Source organism: Delphinapterus leucas, chromosome 5 (assembly GCF_059928025.1).
Source record: "Delphinapterus leucas isolate spDelLeu-1000000601 "Yukka" chromosome 5, BTC_Dleu_Yukka2, whole genome shotgun sequence".
Taxonomy (NCBI): domain Eukaryota; kingdom Metazoa; phylum Chordata; class Mammalia; order Artiodactyla; family Monodontidae; genus Delphinapterus; species Delphinapterus leucas.
The window spans coordinates 113,767,648-113,772,146 of NC_143133.1; the positions used below are offsets into that span (position 1 = coordinate 113,767,648).

Sequence of the window (4,499 nt, forward strand, 5' to 3'; positions counted from 1 at the left end):
ATACTCACATCTCTTAAGACAAAACAATGTAAAAAATCCTCTGCAACGTATATTGCCTTAAAAAAATATTTATTTATTTGGTTGTATCGGGTCTTAGTTGCAGCAGGCGGGCTCCCTAGTTGTGGCATGTGAACTGTTAGTTGCGGCATGTGTGTGGGATCCAGTTCCCAGACTAGGGATCGAACCCGGGCCCCTTGCTTTGAGAGCGTGGAGTCTTAACTACTGCATCACAGGGAATCCCTCTGTAGGTATTTTAGTCCCTGCACATTTAGTTTTGTTTTGTTTTGAACTTTATTTTATTTTTTATACAGCAAGTTCTTATTAGTTATCTATTTTATGCATATTAGTGTATATATGTCAATCCCAATCTCCCACCACTACCCGCCCCCCATATATTGCTTTTTAGCTACCTTTTTCTCGACCAGCTTTTCTCTCCTCTTTCACAGCCAGACTTCTGTTGAGTGTTGCTATAGTTTCTATCTCTTGTTCATCCTCCCTTACTCTTCAATCTGCTTCACCTTGGCTTCCATCCCACTTTCTCTCTTATATTTTCCAAGGTCATGACCCCCACGTCACTAAATCAGACGAGAATTTTCACGCCTTCCTAAAACTCTCAGAACCTTGGCCTCTGAGACATCACAGGTTTGAACCTTCCTATCTCCCTGCTCCACTCAGATTTCTTTGCAGGCTCTTCTTTTACTGGCCCTTGGCATTCTAAAGTCTAGCCCACCACTCTTCTCATCCTATACTTTCTCACGTGGGTGGTATTTGACACTTCACAAATTTTCATCCCCAGCCCAGTTCTCTCTTCTGAACCACCAACCTGTAAATATAACTGCCTTCTTTACATGCCACTTTGCTCTACAAAAATCAACCAAATCAGAATCATGATCTCATCCTCAACTCTCACCAAATCAACTCCAGTTTCTTTTTATTTCTCTTGGAGTCACTCTTTACATCTTCCTTTATTGTCTTCCATTACCAACCCACTACCAAATGTAGATGAGCTTGTCTATGGATTATTTTTCCATTCCATCCATTTCTGTACTACCACTTCTTTTCAAGCTACTTCCTCTCTCTCTTGGATTTTTGGTCATATGCTTAATGTATCTGCTTCCTTTTTCCCCTGCCCCATAGATTCTCCACTTTTCAGCCAGAGAAATAATTGTAAAGCACAAATATAATCACTTCAATGGCTGCCCATTGAGCATAGGGTAAAAACCAACATCCTTAACGTGGCCAACCGGATGTGAGTGGCCTCTCCCCTCCACAGGTGTCCATCCAGCCTCATCTGGACCACTTACCCATCTCCTCCTGTGCTCAATCACTCAGGCCTTCTTCCGGTTCCTCAAACACACCCTTTTTCCTTTCCCCTCCAGGGCCTCTATGTTCTCTCTGTTCCTGCACCTGGCATGCTGCTATCTCCCTTGTGTGACTTTCCTTTTGTTTTATTGGGGCTGGTTCATTCCTGCCCACCCTTCAGATCTCGGGTCACCCATCTCTCCCTCTGGAAAAGTTTCCTCAGACCTTGGTTGAGTCATATTCCCTACTCTACCCTCTTACTGTCCTGTTGTAAGAAATAGATATCATAGTTGTCGTTTTACATCGTTTGTGAGATTGTTTTATTGATGTTGACTGCTCTCACTAGGTAATGGACTCTGTGGAGGGAAAGGACCCTGTCTGTTTTGTTTATTCACTTTATTTGTACCCCTAACACCTACCAGGGTACCTGGCATGTAATCAGTTCTTAATGCATATTTGTGGAATGAATGAGTGAATGAATGAGTGAAGGGCTTTCCTCAGGTGGCTGATGACCCAGATGTTTGCTCGCTTCTGACATGGTAACAGGAGATAGTGCTGGAGTCGAGGTGTTTGGGTATTGCTACAGTCTGAACGTTTCTGTCCCATTAGAATCCTTACCCCCAGGTGGGGCTCCAGGGAGGTGATTAGGTCGTAAGGACAGAGCCCTAGTGAGTGAGGTTAATGACTCTGTAAAAGAGGCAGAGCTAGCTCCCTTCCCCCCTTCCACTAAGTGAGGGCACAGCAAGAAGGTGCCAACTATGAACCAGAAATTGGGCCCTTTCCAGACACCGAATCTGCTGGCACCTTGATACTGGCTTTCCTAGCCTCCAGAACTGTGAGAAATAAATTTCTGTTATTTATAAGCTACCCAGTTTATGGTTTTTTTGTTATAGCAGCCCAAATGGACTAACACAGGTAGGAATTGTCCCCTGAATAACCAGACTCCAAAAAGTGACAAACTGTGCTTTATATTATTATTGATACCTAAAGGTGAGATTGTTTTTCTTTTTAAAATTTTCCACTTATGTATATTTGATGATTTTCCTATAACAAAACTGTATTCCTTTAGTAATAGGAAATTCCAAGTTTTAAAAAACAGAAATGATGTAATATTTTCAAATTAATAAGTAACTTAAACCTAAACTTTATACATTGAAATTTTCACACATCTAAATATTTCTAAGGAAGTTGTGTTTAAATAATTTGGAATGAAAATATCCTTGAAACGTACAGATGGCCAACAAACACATGAAAAGATGCTCAATATCACTAATTATTAGAGAAATGCAGATCAAAACTACAATGAGGTATCACCTCACACCGGTCAGAATGGCCATCGTCAAAAAATCTACAAACAATAAATGCTGGAGAGGGTGTGGAGAAAAGGGAAACCTCTTACACTGTTGGTGAGAATATAAATTGATACAGCCACTATGGAGAACAGTATGGAGGTTCCTTAAAAAACTAAAAACAGAACTACCATATGACCCAGCAATCCCACTCCTGGGCATATACCCAGAGAAAACCATAACTCAAAAAGATACATGCACCCCAATGTTCATTGCAGCACTATTTACAATAGCTAGGACATAGAAGCAACCTAAATGTCCATCAACAGAGGAATGGATAAAGAAGATGTGGTACATATATACAATGGAATATTACTCAGCCATAAAAAGGAACGAAATTGGGTCATTTGTAGAGACACGGATGGACCTAGAGACTGTCATACAGAGTGAAGTAAGTCAGAAAGGGAAAAACAAATATCATATATTAACACATATATGTGGAATCTAGAAAAATGGTATAGATGATCTTATTTGCAAAGCAGAAATAGAAACAGACATAGAGAACAAACGTTTGGATGCCAAGGGGGAAGGGGGTGGTGGGATGAATTGAGAGATTGAGATTGACATATATGCACTACTATGTATATATAAAATAGATAATTAATGAGAACCTACTGTACAGCACAGGAAACTCTACTCGGTGCTCTGTGGTGACCTAAATGGGAAGGAAATCCAAAAAAGAGGGGATGTATGTATACGTACGGCTGATTCACTTTGCTGTACAGCAGAAACTGACACAGCAGTGTAAAGCAACTATACGCCAATAAAAAATAAATAAATAAAATCTATAACCCCACATATATATCATTAAAAGTTGCCAGCAATGCAAAGTATAAGATTTTGCAACTGCAATGAAAATATTTTGTAAGATATGTAAACTGGAGGCTCCACCAAGTTGCTCAAAAATTATTTGGCTAGAGGGTAAATACACCTTGTACATCATAATGAAAGTCTTAAAGGTAGAGGTGGAGATTAACACTTCAGGCTGTCTATAGCATGTTAATAAAATTCAGCATATTTTCTAAAAAAGAAACAAAAATATCCTTGGAATAAGGTTTATATAGATATAGTGAGAAGATGGTCTTTTGCAAAGGAATAAAATACTGTTTGTTTTTAGAATATTTCAGTTATAATTTATTAGGGGCTATGATAACTTTAAACAGATTATGCTAACACTGCCTGAATTGCATAATTTTGTTTCAAACCTGATATTTCAAAATTTAGGTTACTCATTTGGTAAAAGAGAGTTTTTATTTTGTAAAATGTAAACCAAAATCCCTTAGTAATTGTGACATTGAAACATTATATATAATAGTATTAGAGTTATTTAATATAATTACATTTACACAGTTCTTGTGTTCAAACTGTATTTTGGAGGAAAAACAATAGTCTACTTAGTTAAAACTTATTTATACTTAAGTTAAAGTAAGAAAAGCTAGGGAGTGCCTGGGTAGCTCAGCTGGGAGAGCATCAGACTTTTAATCTGAGGGCCCAGGGTTCAAGTCCCTGTCCAGGCGCCAAGAATAAATAAATAAACAGAATAAAATTTATTAAAAAAAAAAAGGAAAGAAAAATGAACTCAGTTTTCTTTTAAACTGAAAATTATGAAATGACTGCTTCAGATCAATGCTGTTTACCGACAGAGGTTAAAACCATATGTACAGAGAACCAAGAAATAGACCCACTCATGCATGCTCATTAAATGGATGACAAAGTTGACACTGCAGTACGGTGGGAAAATGATAGACTTTTCAGTAAGTGGTGCTGGGTCAATTGGATACTCATATGAAAAAAAAAAAAAAAAGAATCTTGATTTCTAGCTCACAACATATGCAAAAATCAATGCCA

The 4,499-nt window shown here is 38.3% G+C and overlaps 1 non-coding gene across 1 annotated transcript; it reads left to right on the forward strand.

Annotated features, from left to right (window-relative positions):
• The first annotated feature begins 4,095 nt into the window (after nucleotides 1–4,095).
• TRNAK-UUU (transfer RNA lysine (anticodon UUU)) lies at nucleotides 4,096–4,168 on the forward strand. Its single transcript has one exon. It is a non-coding gene; the product is annotated as a tRNA-Lys (tRNA).
• Nucleotides 4,169–4,499: the final 331 nt, after the last annotated feature.